The 17,663-nt window shown below is 35.8% G+C and overlaps 1 long non-coding RNA gene across 1 annotated transcript; it reads left to right on the forward strand.

The window, feature by feature from the left end:
- Nucleotides 1-4,111: 4,111 nt before the first annotated feature.
- On the forward strand, nucleotides 4,112-13,448 carry LOC105484671 (uncharacterized). Its single transcript, XR_989134.3, has 3 exons — nucleotides 4,112-4,191; nucleotides 4,299-4,359; nucleotides 10,484-13,448. It is a non-coding gene; the product is annotated as an uncharacterized lncRNA (long non-coding RNA).
- Nucleotides 13,449-17,663: the final 4,215 nt, after the last annotated feature.

Below are 17,663 nucleotides of genomic sequence, written 5' to 3' on the forward strand. Positions count from 1 at the left end.
GGAATTTTTCTAATCCTTCCTACAATCAAATAGGTTATTAATATTTTTTAATTTTGTTATTATATCTCTTATCAGCAATTGACATTTACTGAATATGTTTTATTCAGTAATAACTGCGTATACAATTCTAAACTTCTAGTTCTAATACTTTCTAAATAATAGGAAAGAACAAAACTATCATTAATAAATAAAATAGCATTTCTCAAATTTTGAAGGAAAGAAAATTCTTATCTAAATAAATTCTCAGGAACAGATGATCTTTTGCTATTTTGTGTTTTCCTTTTGGGCATCTGTTATCAGGGAGGATGATAAATATATTTCTTGTATCTGACTACCATGATAGTTTTCTCTATTCCTTTTGAAATGGCATTAGTTTTCTTCTGACACTATTGTTATTGTTTCCAGCATGGCAATCTTGGGCTAACAGCATACATTAGTAAATGCTATGCTTTTTCTTTAAGGCTTTTCTAATTTTTAATTAAAAAGAAAAGATAGATTCTTGCTGATCACCTACAGGAGTGTGACTCTCCATGGTTACCTGTCACTCAAAGAACTCCAGCTCTGAGGAATGCTAATTAGCCCTGCTAAAGCACCATAATTGAACTGGAGAGATGACTGCCGAAGGTGCAGGTCCGCCTTCATTCAGAACAGTCCTGCCATCTGAATGGATGGAGCCATCCTGACAATGTGAGGGAATAAAGGAAGACGAGGAGAAAAAAGAAAAACAACATTCCATCTGCCATTTTATTTATTTTTTGCTCAGTTTTAAAGTGATTATCAAGATGTAACCTGGATACCATGTGGATATTTAAAAAATGTTTTATTTAGCCATAAGAGAATGAGCCATAGCACCTGCTTGACAATGATCTCTATGGTGACTACAGCATTTGAACTGTATAAAAATGAATAAATTCAAACAAATGGACGTATTGGGACATCAGTGCGGATAATCATAATGATGATAATAGATGCATATTTTGGGAAGAGAAGTCAGTCTTTATTTAAATAACGATGGTATTTGGCCACATAAAACTGACCACATGGGAATGTTTCTTGGTTATTTTTTGGAGGGCAAGCGAGAAAGTTCTGGATATTGCAATGCCCCTCAAACATATACATTGGCATTTAGAAATTTAAAGGAGAATATAACATCTAGTGGAGAAAATCTCAGACAATCACTTATAGTAAAAGAAAGAAAACTAAGATAATTGTCTTCCAAAAAAGATTTCATTTTTCAACTTAGTTCTAAATATGAATATGGGAAATAAATAATTGTAAAATGATATACTTATAATAAGACAGTAGGGTGTTTCATATAATCATGGAATCATAGTATTCTATAACTATAGGGACCTTAGACATGTTAAAAGAAATTAGACAAATTTAACAGTTTGTTTGAGCAAGAAATGATTTGCTAATTGGGAAGCTCTTAGAGCCAGAAGAGTTCAGGGAGCTCTAATCAGGATTGTGGGCAGGCAACGTTTATGGACAGAAAATGAGAGTGAGACATAGAAACAGCTCGATATTTGCCTTGTTTGAATATGGCCTGATCACTTGACAGCCTGTGATTGACTGAAGGTTGGCTGATGGGATTGGACTGAGACTCAGTTATTTGTTACAAAAGTGTACTCCTAAATTAGGCTTTAACTAAGTTACTTGGTTGTAGTTCATTATATTGGGCCTGTAAGTATGGAGGCATCCTCAGGCCAAATTTAGTTTAATTTAACAGCAATAACCATGTACAATGCCTTGGAAATTAACAGAGAAGCTGTCACTAGCCCCAAACCACATAATAAATGATAGGTAGAAGTCAGAACAGAATCCAAGACCTCTGACCCCATGTTTATCATGTGGGGTAAAGAGTAGGAGGACAAAATGTCATTTGATTCTAAGGTGATGTGGCGCAAAATCCATAAGGTCAGAGATTTTTATCTTAGCCTTTGTTATAATATAGTATTTGTAGCACCTCAAAGAGTGTCTAATTAATACCTCACATCTATTTATGAGCAGACACATTCTTATGTAAGTTGAATTTTAAAAATTACTTTCAGATATTTAAAAGGCTGGACCACCCAATAAGATAATTCTGTGCCCCTTTCCTTCCTTCCCTCCCTACTTCCTCCCTCCCTCCTTCCTTTCCTTTCCTTTCCTTCCTTTCCTTCCTCCCTTCTCTTCCTTCTCTTCCTCCTCTTCCTCCTTCCCTCCCTCCTTCCTTCCTGCCATCTTTCCTTCATTTCTTCCTTCTTGTTCATGTTGGTGTGAATCAGTCTAGAAGTTAAATTGAATGTGGTGACTGTGACACATGTGTATTACTGGAATAACTGGAACTCACTGTTTTCCTAACCTAGACATGTGTTATAGACTAGTGACTTCTTCCTTTAGAGAAGTAAAGACAACATACTTAACCAACAGTCATTAAAAACCTAATATGAGAATAAAAGAAACAGACGAAACCAAAAAACTAGTTACATTAGGTTACTACTGTATTCTAGGTACACATATTATTTTATGTGTTTCTTGCAGCAAACCCATACTTTTGATACTATGTATATATTTTATAGATAGGAAACCAAGTTTCAGAATGTGTTAAGTAATTTTTTCAAGGTAATAAAAGTAGTAAATGAAAGAACTAGGATTTAAACCCAAATAATTTTTCTCCAAATCCGTGCTCTTTCACAATACTGTGCTTCAATATGACTTCCAACTATAATCGCCTAGTCTCTTCAACATGCAATCCACACAACTGAAAATCAATTTTCTTTACAGTTCTCATAGAGCTATGATAATTTGTATTATGTAGTGGGCAACTTTATCTTTCTTCTTCTTCTTTTTTTTTTTAATCTTTTGAGACGTCCCAGGCTGGAGTGCAGTGGGGCGATCTGGGCTCACTGCAAGCTCCGCCTCCCGGGTTCACGCCATTCTCCTGCCTCAGCCTCCCGAGTAGCTGGGACTACGGCGCCCGCCACCACGCCCGGCTAATTTTTTGTATTTTTGGTAGAGACGGGGTTTCACCGTGTTAACCAGGATGGTCTCAATCTCCTGACCTCGTGATCCACCCGCCTCGGCCTCCCAAAGTGCTGGGATTACAGGAGTGAGCCATTGCGCCTGGCTGCAACCTTATCTTTAGAGTGTGATTATTCCAACTCTTGTCCATTGTATTTTGGCTGAGGTAGTCAGGCACGACTTCTCAGAGATGGGGTGACCTTAGAGCTGAGACCCAAAGGAGGAAATGAGGCCAGCCACGCCACCATCTTGGGGGGAAAATGTCAGGCAGAGGAAATAAAGGTGCAAAGTCCCCGTGAAAGAAATAAGCTTTGTCTGAATACCAGAACAAACTGAATGAGGAGAGGGAGTGATTCAAAAGATGAGGTTGGAAAGACAGGGGTCAATCAGTTTTTGCAGAATCTTGTAAAGAAAGTAAAAAAAAAAAAAAAAAAAAAAAAAAAAAAATTAGCGTTTTATTCCAATTGTAGTAGGAAAGAACTGCAGGATTTTTAGCACAGATGTGCTGTGATTCCATTTATGCTTTAGAAAGATTATTGAGAGCATAATAAATTATAGAGAGCGAGAGTGGAAGGGGCCTGCTGGGAGGGCCCAGGAGTTTTAGATAAGAGAGCACGGTTTCAGCAGTGCAGAGGGTGAGAAATCATCAGCTTTGGGATACATATCAGGGGCTATACCAGCATGGTTTTTGGATGATGGGAGGTGAATGTAAGAGAAAGAGAGGACTTAAGATTGTCTGTGGTGTTTTTGTCCTGAGAAGGGTCCAATGAGACAGTGCTATTTACCCAATGATAACTGAGGAAGGAACAATTTGAGGGACATGTTAAGACAGTGCTTTTTTGCATAGAAAACTCTTAAAACAGTTTTATAATGAAAGAAGGATAAAGATTAAATTGTTTTATTTGTGGCTACTCAATAAATACTTCACTGAGACAGTTTAAAAAATGATATAACCTACTATAAAGTAAGAATACAATTTTAAACAAAAAGCAGTTATTATAGCTAATGGTTAAGTATATCACTGTACCATAGAAGAAGCAGCAGCATATATTCAGAGAACAAAAAACTAAATGATTGTGAAATTTCTTCTCAAGGACATTTGGAAAGGCTACAATAAAAAGAAAATAAAAGAAAAGCAAGAAATAGCAGCATGTCAGGTGGACGGTTTACCACACCTTTTTCCACCACGTAAGTAAGAAGTCACATCTTGTCAAATCTGCATTGTTCATGAGAATGGAATGCTTCAAGGAGACCAACCCTTTTCCACACCCTTAACTCTTTTTCTTTCATCCTAGAGTAAAAATAAAAATGAAACTTGACTTTCAGTAAGAAGAAACTGACCACAGGATTAAAGAGGTAAAGACAGTTATTATAAAGATACTCTGATTTGCGACATCCTATTTACAATGTGAGTGTGTGTGTGTGCATAAAGGATTTCTTGTCTTCTAATAGCGGTTTTTATTATTTTTATTAGGCACAGCGGGTAGAATTTTTTTTAACTTCTTTACTGAACATGAGCAGCAACAGATATAATTTTGAATAACAACCAATATATCAGAATTTTAAGTTTGTCCTAAAATTAGGGAAATACATTTTGCTGAGCTTACTTATTAAGAACGTCCTCTTAAGCATAGGAAGTTTTACTTTTAGTGTTTTGTCAGAGAATTGTATAACCATTGCTCACATTCATCTCTCTTATCTGATTGTAATTTCCTTTTTTCTTGCTTTGAAAACTTAAGTGTTTACTTTCTACTGTATTCATTTTTCTTTTTTGATATTTTGCTTGACAATTATTCTTATATATATTATTTCTTTAAGCTGTTTTCAAACCTCTTCAAGTATTTTTTAGATACTTATTTGGGGTGAAGCATGGGGATGCAGGAAGAAAGTTAAATAGTAGACAGGTGCATGAATAAATATTACATTGGCACATGTCTCTATTTTTATGACTCACATGTTGAGACCCACATCTAGGTCATATGCACCCATAGAGTTCATGTCATTTCTCCAGGGTTGAGTGTGTACAGAGCACTGAGCTATGTATGAGCAACAGATTGTTCTGTATTCAAGATGTGTACCCAGTGGATCATTCCATCATTTCTGTTATTTATTTACAGGTTGAATTTGTCTATTATCCTTTTATATTGGACTGTTTCTCTGATCTTCACTGTTATAAAATAAATTAGGACCCAATAAAGTAAGGGAAACTCATATGAATTGGGGGGGGGGGCAGTGGGCTGAGAAGCACAGGTAACACCAAAACATTAGTCCAGTGCCATTGAGAGAAATACAACAATATTTCTGGTTTTTGAAATCAAGAATATTTAGTATAACCACTTATTATCTTTATGTATTCCATTTTCATTATGTTTCACACTAAGAGAAAGTGAATACTTACCAAAATACCTTTGAAATGCATTTATTTTGAGTGACATTTCTCTCTTCACATTTAAAATTACAGCCATGCTGAATGGCAGACACTGTGGTTGTCCCTTGACGTCTTAACGTCTTTTACTGTAATAGTAAAAGATGACGTTGCCAGCCTCCCCTATGGACTGAGTGAGCATGTAACTAAGTTCAGGCCAGTGAGATGTAAAGAGATACAATGTGTGCAATTTCTAGGTCTGAGGAGATGGGGCATGTTGTCTTCCTCTTCCTTACCCCCTCCCTGCTGGTGGGGATGGGGGTCTACTGGACCATTCAAATGAAGTCAACTGCCTAGGACTAGCAAAGCATCATGATAGAAAAGGATCAGCGCTTCCCCTGACATTGCAGAATAGAGCCACAAGGTAACTCAGACTCATATATATTATATCAGAGTATTTCATTAACACAGCATAATAACTGGACAAACTGATTTTCAAAATTTTGTCTAAGAAGTTTTTTAAAAAAAAAACCCCAAAACATGTTACATTCAGTCCTACTTATTTGTGTAAGTAGTCCTAGCTTGAGCTATACTTTGTTACATATGAGAGGTGCATTTCTATTTAGGTGAGCAAGAAATGTCTCAGCTATACTTATAGGTGAGTTATACATTGTATATTACACAATTGTCAGTGTATGGAAGTCTACATAAAAACAATATATACATGAAGATGGAGAAAGAACACTAAATGATACCAATGTTACTGTGAGGCTCACTGGCTAGTTAAGCCACTCATTGGTACATGTCATACTCAAAGAGTATCAGAGTGAGCAAATCTGTGCTGTAGAAAAATCACAGGTTGCTTCATGTCAAAGACATTAGAAGTTTCTTGAGAGTTAAAGCCTTGAATCTTAGGGTTTTGAAAGCCCAGTGTCTGCTCTATGGCATTTTATAGTTTTTCTATTTGATCATCTAGGGAGCATTTTATGGCAGATGCTACCTAATGACTCCTTTAGTGATTAATCCAGGCATACCTAGGAGCTACTCTGGGGAAGAAACAGCTTTGTAAATATATAAGAGACAAATATGAAAGGAGCTGGTTACATGCACTGGGATGATCCAATAGCAACTTGTGTGATTTTTTAGTTGGTTGCTCACAGCCTTTACACGTGTTGCTTGCAAAGTATTAAGTGCTAAAGCTGGTAACACAAAACCGAAAGGCTCTCTGTAAACATTTTGCTTACAAATAAAACATTTTCAGTAACTCTGGGAACTTATGGGTTAGTTGTAACTGATAATTGGAATCCACAGATATTGACCAGAAAATCATAGTGAATAAGAAATGTGGTGATCATTTAACAATAAACTGCGGAAACATAAGCCGAGCATTGTTATATGTTAATCAAAAGGCTCCAAATGGAGTTATTGTGTGAAAGAACTCTTTCAAAAGGGATTGCTAAGGTCTCCTCTAGTAGCTATCATTTATTAAGTACTTATCATGGTTCAGAAATGTGCTAATTACTTTCTATGGATTATCTTGTTGAATCCTTAATGTAACTCTATGAAGTAGTTACTATTATTGATTTAAAATGAAACTGAGATTTAGAGTGTTGAAGCACATTGCCCCAAATAACAGAATTAATAATTGATAGTACAAGGATATAAACCCAGGTTTGTCTGACTCCAAAGTTCATTCCCTTAATATGAAGCATGGATCTATTCATTGACAGAAAAAAAAAAAACATATTCCATTTATGATAAGAAGTTGAATCGATGTAATACATATTTTAAGACAAAGTAAATCAGTATCTTGTAAAGATCTTTTCCAAATAAGCAGTTGAATCTATTTCATATATATTTGTCCTCTGAATCTCTTCTTCCAAGTCTCTGTTCTTGTTATGGAGGTTTTCAGCAAAATGCACTTGGTCTTCCAAAAACACATTGCTGAATATCCTTCCGCATACATTGCTTTTCTGTTCCCATGGAGATATTCAGACACGCTTTACAATACTCCTTTTAGCAGCGGAGCACCTTCTAGAGCCTCAGACAGCTAAGTGATGTCATTGAGTAGTTGCAAGCATCTAAAAGGAAAAAAAAATGCAACTGGTTTCATCTTGTTCTCTACTTGAACCAACATATAAATGACCAGGAGTTAAATCTATATTTGGAGAACTTGGAAATGAAATCTTATCTCTGGAAGTTGAAATAATGTAGTTAAGTCAATGTTTAAGATAAAATTTATTTGCAGGATTAAAAGGTTTAGGAAAAAAAACAGTTGGAGAAAGACAGCAAGAGGAATCTTCACTTTATAGAATGTTTTGGCACTTAATTATTCTGAAAACTATTAGATGAAAAAGATTTTTTTGACAGTTTGAAGTTCTGTGAGGAAAGTCCATCAACAACAAATTGTTTAAAATGCAGTTAAATGATATTAATATATCATATCGTTGTCTCTCTCAAGCATTTCTTACAAATTCACGTTTATTTGTGGACTGGATTCTAGTACTTTTTCATTTAAAAATCATTTGAGAAATTTTAGGATCAAATGCAAAGGAATGCTATGGAGTTGAGATAACAAGTATGACAGTAATGGAGCTTCACCAAAGAAGAATCTTATGAAATTGAAAGCAGAACATATTTAATTATAAAAATATTTCATTACTTTATAACACTTAGAATGTAAAATTTTAGTCTCTATCCATGACACATTTATTTTAAGATCATTTAGTATTTGACAGTTTCAGAACAATGAATTGGAACATTCCTTATAGGATTTTGGATCTGCATATATTCTCATTCTGTTGATGTTCTGGGGAAAATATGTTGTCCTGGTGTATTGAGGTGGATACACTCTTCTACCCCTTCCACGCTCTCTCTCTACTGAAGTCAACGCTGTACCCTAGAGAATAATAGATTTCCTTTAAATTTGTACATGGTCTCTGGTAGATTTTCAAATACAACAAAAGCAAAAATAAGACAAAAATAAACCTCAAAAATAATTTTAAAAATATCTAACAAAAGAAAAAGAAATAATAATAATAAAAAAAAAAACTAGAGAGAACTGCATTAGAAATAAGGCATATTATTATCCCATTAGCTGATAACATAGTAAAAATTCAGTGCCATTTGGGAGGCACTGCCAGAGGGAACAGCAGAGATTATTTCCATTGAATGTAGATAAAAAAATTGATGCCCCGAAGTCTGATTTTTTTCTTGTAGTTTCTCATTAGCGTCAATAAAACAAAAACCAAATCACAGTTGTCTTGAACAACTAGGAGATCTATCCTTGTAAGGCTAGGCTGCCTCCGTAAAAATGACACTGTTCCATGTGGCAGTCACTCATTTTACAAATGAAGCACTAAGAAGCTGAGGTAGAGCCTACCCTATTCATGGAAAACTGCATTCCAGCTAAAAGCAGGGATAGGAGACAAGTGGTCTGGTGTTTACTTCAGCTTTCCACAGAGCAGCCACTAAATTTATAAATGTACATCCTCAGAATCTTCCATCCTGGTTGATTACTTTTTAAAAAACCTTCCATGTGGGTCTGTAGGAAAATTGTCCATAATTATATTATGTTGCAAACTTGGCCTAGCTAAATGCATTATGTTATATGGTGTGAGAAGGAAAAATCTGTTTAGCTAATAAAATTCTTGCCTATAAGAATTCCTCTGGCATCTTTATCTCATTGAATAATGTCCATTAACCTCTGCTACTTAGAAATTTGAAACAGCTCCCCAATTTCAAAATATTACCAATGATTTTTCATGCCAGCATCCAAAGCAATATTTTTAAGGCTATATTTAATTCTGGATTATGATCACTTTTACTCACCTATGTGGGGAAAAACACATACACACATATTTATTCACTTATTCATAAATATGTAGAAATATATGAAAATACATTCCCAAATGTTAATCATTATATTGCATATAATAAGTAACAATGGTTTTCAAAGGAAAAATACGTTTTATTTCTAGATTGAACGTATCTTATAAAAATGATAACATTTGAACTTAAAATTCAGAATTTTTAGATTCTTCATTCTTCAAATTGCCATGTTACTACTATCTTTTCCCTTGTACAGAATTAATCTAGAAGTGGAAATGTTTTGATTGGGTTCACACTGGGAGGGAGTGAGGTTGGAGGAAACAGCCAACACTGGCAGTATGCAAATTGGAAACCCAGAACTCAGTTTAGTCTCCTAACCCTGACAGTATTTGTGTCATGGAGCCAGCAGAGTTGAGTGTGTGCTTGTGTCATGGCCAATAGGTGGTCTTCTCTGAAGAAATTCCAAGAATCTCACCTAGTATAAATCTATGTAGTGACACAAGGAAGTAATTCAGTCATTTAATTGACAGGGAACTGTTAACTCAGCCAAAATGGTAGAATCAGTTGTGTGGTCAGCAAAATTTGAGACACTCGATGGAGATTTATGTTTCAAAGGAACATTTTTGCGTAGATATGGCAATGGGAACAAATAGCAGAGAGAAAGTAAATAAATAAAATATCTTCTGTAAAATAGGAAAAAAATGTTTAATTGATGTTGATGAGTACCATTGGCTTCATCTTCTGAAAATGAAGATGTCTTTCAAAGTCTTTGTGATTCCATTTGGAATTCTTTTTGTCTGAAATTTTTAATACATCTAAGGTATGCAGCATACTTAGAAATTAATCGTATTGGCCGGGCGCGGTGGCTCAAGCCTGTAATCCCAGCACTTTGGGAGGCCGAGACGGGTGGATCACGAGGTCAGGAGATCGAGACCATCCTGGCTAACCCGGTGAAACCCCGTCTCTACTAAAAAATACAAAAAACTAGCCGGGCGAGGCGGCGGGCGCCTGTAGTCCCAGCTACTCGGGAGGCTGAGGCAGGAGAATGGCGTGAACCCGGGAAGCGGAGCTTGCAGTGAGCTGAGATCCGGCCACTGCACTCCAGCCTGGGCGACAGAGTGAGACTCCGTCTCAAAAAAAAAAAAAAAAAAAAAAGAAATTAATCGTATTTTGCTTTGTGACAACTCTTGAATAATTTTCTTGATTGTTATTTAACTTCTGCATTTTTATTTAATTTTTCATAATTGGTGCTGAGTTTGGATTGCAAATTGCTCTAACTGTTAGGCGTTGCCTTCAAATTGTATTTCCTGCAGCACCTTGCAAGTGCCTTCACAGAGTAGGAGTTCAGGTAAGTATTTTGTAAATTTATGATTTGATGTCTTTCTGTAGGCTTAAGGGTTGAAGTTAATTAAAATATATTTGTAAAGTTTCAGATATAGTGTGTGGCTAAAACTAGCATGCAGCACACTTGTTCAAAATTAGATAGACAAGGAGAACACACAGGATAAGATGCGTAAGATATTTATGCAATCAGAAAAGAACTGCATTTCAAATTAAAACTGAAATTCTATGTAAGTGTATTAATAGATATTTAGGAAACAAGGTAATATAATATGCTTAAAGAATAGAAACATAAGAAAAGGGTTTCAGCCATCAAAATTGAGTGTCATTTACAGTGTTACTTTTGTTTTTATGAGAAACCTTTGGTAGGAAGTGTAAAGACTACTTATTGTTCCATTTGGATAACTACATCTTATTATCAGTAGAGTTGTGACATATCCATAAGAATCTCACACATTTGTTAAAAACAATGTAAAGCGAGTCTCTAAATTTTAAAATAGCTTGCTAATACATATTAGATGTCTTAGTCTGTTTCTATTGCTTAGAATACTTGAAACTGGATAATTTATTTTTAAAAGGAATTTATTTCTTATAGTTATGAGCTATGGAAGCTAGAAGTTCAAGGCTAGGGGCTCACATCTGGGGAGGGCCTTCTTGCTGGTGGAGATTCTAGAGAGTCCTGAGGTGGCTCAGGGCATCACATGGTGAGAGGACTGAGTGTGCTAGCTCAGGGTGTGCTAGCTCAGGTCTCTCTTCCTCTTCTTATAAAGCCACTAGTCCTACTCCCATAAAAGTTTATTGTTCTATTAATCCACAAATGGATTAATTCATTAATAAGAGCAGAGGCTTCATGATCTAGTTATCTCTTGAAGGTACCACCTTTCAGTACTGCCACATTAGAGATTAAATTTCAACATGCATATTAGAGGGGAAGATATTCAATCCATAGTAGTGGATTCTCTAAAAACACTTTAAACATAAATGAAGAGATGAGTAGATCATTATTAAAAAGCACCTTGAATAGAGGGTCTCTAATTATAAGGCTTGGGCTGATAAGTAAAAAGTATAACTCAGTTGAAAGTGTTTTCATCAGTCACAATTAGAAATGAGAATATCTCTTCGACATTTATTCTTTTAATACAGTATTTGATAAATGAAATAGGGTATGAAAGTCTTACATCTCTATATATGGCTAGAAAGGAAAATTTGGGATACATAAAATAGAAAGATTGATAATAAATAGGTAGACAGACAGACAGGTGAGTGTGTGTGTTGAACCAGGTGGCTCAAATTCTAGCCATAGCAGAATATTTGTAGTTTTATAAACATGTCATTCACTTCCATAGTTTCAGGTATCTGATCATGGTTCTCTCTCTGCCCTAGATGTTTTCTTTGCTTGTCTACATGGGAAAGCTCCCATTTCTCCTTAAAGTCCAACTCAAATGTAGTCTCTTTTCTAAAGCCTTTTCTGACCCTCTAAGGAAAATTAGCAACTTCTGTGAGTATATTCCCATACAAAACTTTACAAGTGTTTGATAACATGCTCTTCATTTTGTATCATACTTCTTGTTGCATGTCTGCATCTCCCACTACACTACAGGCTTCTCAAGGACAGAAGGATAATCCATAGACTATTACTTTGATGTGTTGAAGTAGAGAAATACAAGATTTGATTAGGATTAATAATGAACTCAGAAAAAGAATATAAATGTTCAAGAGACAGCTTTCTAAAGGAAGCTTGGAGAGGTTACAAACAATTCACGAAAAAAATAAAAGCCAACAAACATATTGAAAATGCTTGATTTCACACAAATCAAAGATTATTGTAACAAGTAAAAACACAACTTGAAAATATTTTTTTAAATTGTAATAACCTATACAAAAGAGCTGTGGGGAAGGAGGCTATCCCATACGCTGTTGGTGAGAGTAAAAATGTCTACAATACATCTAGAGGACATGTTGGTGATAAATATTATGATCTTATAAATCTAAATGTTTTCTGTTCCCAAAATTCCACATCCTAAGAAATCATCAGAAACATGCATTATGTATATTTACATGCATAAACACACATTATGTATGTTTACATACATAAACATACTTTATGTAAAGTATACATTTTGTGTATGATAGGAGAATATTGGATACATCTTCAATGTCCAAAAATTTGAGATCAGTTAAATAAATTAACATGAAATATAATATGCAGACTTTAAAATGATACCAACAAAAGGATGCTTATTGATATAAAAATGTAGGAAATATTTAGAGAAACTGACTGTATTACTTAATAATGCAAGATATGGGCACTATGATCCTATTCATAACATCTTTCTACCCATTAGGAATAACACAGAAAATTGTAAGTGTTTATCAGAACTAAAATGCAACAATTTTGGACAGGACTTTCCATATATTACAAAGTTTCTCCAGTATACATTTGTTTTCATCTGTTAGCAGAAACATTTGATGAAACTAAAATTAAAACAAAAACTGCTGAAGTTAATATAACCCAGGATAGGAGGTAGAGCATCTTTTTCCCTGGAGGAAGCAGCAGGACTGAGGACTAATGGGACTGTGAAACTGAAAAGATCATGAGCTGGGGCCAAGCAAGTGGCCGTGATAGTTGCGAGATTGGGTATATACAGAGGGATTGAGCAAATAAGTAAATATATTGGGTCTTTCTAATGATTAGATTCAACTTTTGCATCTTTGGCAGGAATGAAACAGAAATGACAGAGTTCTTCCCATTGCCTCCTATCAGGGGCTCACAGTATCAACTGGCCTGATTAATGTTAATTCGAATCTCTTTGATTAAAGTGGAACTTTGGGTCTTCTCCACAGTAAAGTTATATTCTCCTCTTTGAAAGATTCATCAGGAACAAGATATTTACAGAGTTTCAAAATATGGCCCCACAAAATATCCTTATTAATCACAAAGATTAATCAATTTAATCAAATTGATTAAGTTACTTAATTGACTAATGTCAGTATGGATTCATAAATTCTCATTTTATTCAATGCATTATTATCTACTACTGTCATGTTTTCGTGTTTATATTATCTTAGATTTCGCCATTAGAAACGCTTTCAGGCTGATTTCTGTGTTCTTATGACGTGACATGTCACCATCATTCTTTGAGTACTTTCTTATTTTCTGGCAAAACCAAATGTTCTGACTTATCCACTACTTCTGTTGTGCCAACCCTAGAATCAACAATTTCTGCAGGTAACCACGGAGGAACATAGTATTTACTTATTTATTTGGTATTCATTTTTATTTTTATTTTTTTTGGAGATGGAGTCTTGCTTTGTCGCCCAGGCTGGACTGCAGTGGTGTGATCTTGGCTTACTGCAACCTCTGCCTCCTGGGTTCAAGCAGTTCTCCTGCCTCAGTCTCCTGAGTAGCTGGGATTACAGGCGTCAGCCACCAGGCATGGCAAAATTTTTCAGTATTTTTAGTAGAGACAGGGTTTTACCAGGTTGGCCATGCTGGTCTCAAACTCCTGACCTCATGATCCACCTGCCTCGGCCTCCCAAAGTGCTGGGATTACAGGCGTTAGCCACTGCGCCCAGCCCAGAACATGGTATTTAGAAACCGTGACCTGACTGCTAGATGTGTTCCTTGCTACAAGGACACTGCTATTCCTTTTGCTGTCTCAGTTAACAGATCAAGAGAATAGGTGTAGGTGTATACATATATGCATTCATACACATATACACATTTATATCTGTATTTATTTTCTATATCTTGCTACTTACACTCAAAAACTGAATTCGTACCAACATTTTCAATTCCAATTCACCACCAAAGTGTCCATTTTATTCTCCCTTTCCTTACTTGTAATTCCTTCTCCAACATTACTCCCATTATTCCTAATACATTTTTTTCATTTCAAGTTCTTATATATAACCAATCTCTTATTGCTAGCCCTCATCTTTGCACAGATACCTTTCTCATTCCACTCATAATTAAAGCATCTTATTAAAGAGTGCTTCTGGGTGCATCATCATCCCCACCTTGAATATGGCTGTTTTCCTCTTCTTATTCCAGCTCCTGTATCTCACCCTGGGCTGCTGTGGCCCCTGCAGACCTATCCCCCACCTTGGGCAGATGCCTACCTTCCTGGGCCCATTGGCTTTTGAATTAAAATGTTTGGGAAGGAAAGAGGGAAGATAGAGAATGGAAGGAATAGTAAAAAGAGAGAATAGAAGAGAAGAGAGTTTGAAAGGAGAAAAGGAAGAGAGAAGTTTAGAATTTCTTATCTTGAAACTCTGAAGCATTAGTTTTTGGAATTTTCATCTGAAAGCAAATCAAGGCTCAAGTTTATGTTGAATACAAGAATCACATAGATGCATAGATGTAATCTATAGTTTGTTATAACTTATATCTGTTTATCAGTATTGATAGTCCTTCCAGTCATTTTACAATATATTTTTGAACCAAGCATATTACACAATTGGATCCATGTCATCCAATTTTTATAAAATAAAAATGAATTGACATGTATTATATTAATGGTTATTGAGTTACATTTTAGAATATTTAGTATACTAGCATTTTGAGGCATTCTGTAAAATACTATTTCCAAAATTAAGGCAATTCTTTGAAACTTTTTTAGAGCTGGGCGTGGTGGCTCACACTTGTAATCCCAGCACTTTGGGAGGCTGTGGTGGGTGGATCACCTAAGGTCAGGGGTTTGAGACCAGACTAGCCAACATTGTGAAACCCCATCTCTACTAAAAATACAAAAATTAGCCGGATGCAGGGGCTCATGCCTGTAATCCCAGTACCCTGGGAGGCTGAGGCAGGTGGATCACAAGGTCAGGAGTTCAAGACCAGCTTGGCCAAGGTAGTGAAACCCCATCTGTACTAAAAATAAAAAATAAAATAAAATCAGTAGGGTGCAGTGGCAGGCACCTGTAATCCCAATTACTCAGGAGGCCGAGGCAGGAGAATTGCTTGAATTCGGGGGGCAGAGGTTGCAGTGAGCCAAGATCCTGCCACTGCACTCCAGCCTGGGTGACAGAGTGAGACTCCATCTCAAAAAAAAAAAAAAAAAAACTTGCCAGGCCTGGTGGTGGGCATCTTAATCCCAGCTACTTGGGAGACTGAGGCAGGACAGTCGCTTGAACCTAGGAGGCAGAGGTTGCAGTGAGCAGAGATTGTGCCACTGCACTCCGGCCTGAGCAACCTAGCGAGATTCCATCTCAAAAAACAAACAAACAAAAACTTGTTTAGATTTCTAAAATTTTACTAATGGCATATTTAATGTCATTTTTAGATAATACAAACTTTGTATCTAAGGCATGTTAAAATTATTTAGTTGGCTATCAAAATGTTCAATCATTTAACTTAGAAAGTTCATACATTTATTTTATTCAATAAAATGCTTTGCAAACCTGAATATATACCTAGCATTGTTTAGTATTGTTAGTATAAAACCTAATATATAAAGATTTTTTAAAAAAAATATAGCATTTTTTGGTGGTGGCCTGAGGGGGTATATTTTGTGAATTAATATTCAAGGTGATATTCTTTAAACTAAGTCATGATATGATAATTGTGGGTCTAAGTCAGCACTTAATAATGAATGAGAATAGAATAAAAGAGAGTATGAGTAATTGCATAAAGGAAAAGGAAGCATTTGTATTTACATGTTCTGTGAAATATTTATTTTAGTTAAATGTGTGCTATGCTTCTTTGAATCTATCTACTGGATCACTATGTAAAATATTTCTTACTGCTCATTGCCAAAATAATTGAAAACTACTGACTCAAAGGCTAATCAAAATTTTTGATATGATATCTAAGATGAAAGAAACTTTCCAGCAGATAAAGAGATAAATAAATACCAAATAGATAGACAAATTGAATAACATAAATGTACTGAAAGCAATAATAAATGGTAGTTCAACATTTTTCTCAGTATAAAGGAACTCTCACTGAGCATTGCTCAGTAGGTATTGCTAGAAATGAATGCATTTCCCCCCAGTTGCTGACTCAGAAGTGTATCATGGTTTTGTCTTTGGGTGGTGCACTGATGGTATTCTTATTTCCAGTGTAAGCTGCAGAATGAGCAAAAAAGAATCTAGAAAAAAAAATTGCTTTTTGGCAATAATAAAAAATGTCACTGAATGCCTGGGTGTCAGAACACTCCCACATATTTTTAGTTCTTATCCAATTGTCCCGAATGAGGAACAAGTGAACAGAATTAGAATTCAAAAGATCTGGATTTGGTATGACCTCTGCAATTCTATCAGATGGTACAACTCCAAGGGACACCATGCGCATAGAACACAATGTACAGAGAATACATTTTGCAACACAGCCCCTGAGGCCACCGTTCCTCTGTCACTGCCACAACTGTGGAAGCAGTGGTTCTGAACCTTCATTTAGTCATCTGGAAATATGTGAACTGAGTTTGTCTTGTTCATATTCATTAAGTATAATAGACTATGTTGGCTCATGAAGAAAGAGGAATCACTCTTGGAAGCTTCACAATTCTCCTTTTCATTATGTTTCTTCCCTGTCTCTGGTGCAGTTTTAGGTTCATAGCAAAATTGAGAGGCATGTGCAGAGATTTCCCACGTACCTGTTACCCACACACAAGCATAGCCTTCGCCATTATCTCCCATCAGAGTGACACATTTGTTATAATTTATGAACTACATTGACACACCTTTATCATGAAAAGTCCATAATTTGCATAAGTTTATCTTGGTGTTGACTATTCTATGAGTTTGGACAAATACATAATGACAGGTATCCACTGTTGTAGTATCACACACAGTAGTTGCACTGCCCTAAAATCCTCTGTGCTCTGCCTATTCATTCCCTCCCTACCCCAACTCCTGACAACTACTGATCTGTTTGTCATCCATAGTTTGTTTTTCTATAGAATGTCATATAGTAGGAATGATACGTAGCCTTTTCAGATAGGCTCCTATCACTTAGTAATATATTTCAGTTTCTTCTATGTCTTTTTATGGCTTGATAGCTCACCTCTTCTTCTTCTTTTTTTTTTTTTTTTTTGAGACGGAGTCTCGCTCTGTCACCCAGGCTGGGGTGCAGTGGCCGGATCTCAGCTCACTGCAAGCTCCGCCTCCCGGATTTAAGACA

This window comes from Macaca nemestrina, chromosome 1 (genome assembly GCF_043159975.1).
Source record: "Macaca nemestrina isolate mMacNem1 chromosome 1, mMacNem.hap1, whole genome shotgun sequence".
NCBI classification, from domain to species: domain Eukaryota; kingdom Metazoa; phylum Chordata; class Mammalia; order Primates; family Cercopithecidae; genus Macaca; species Macaca nemestrina.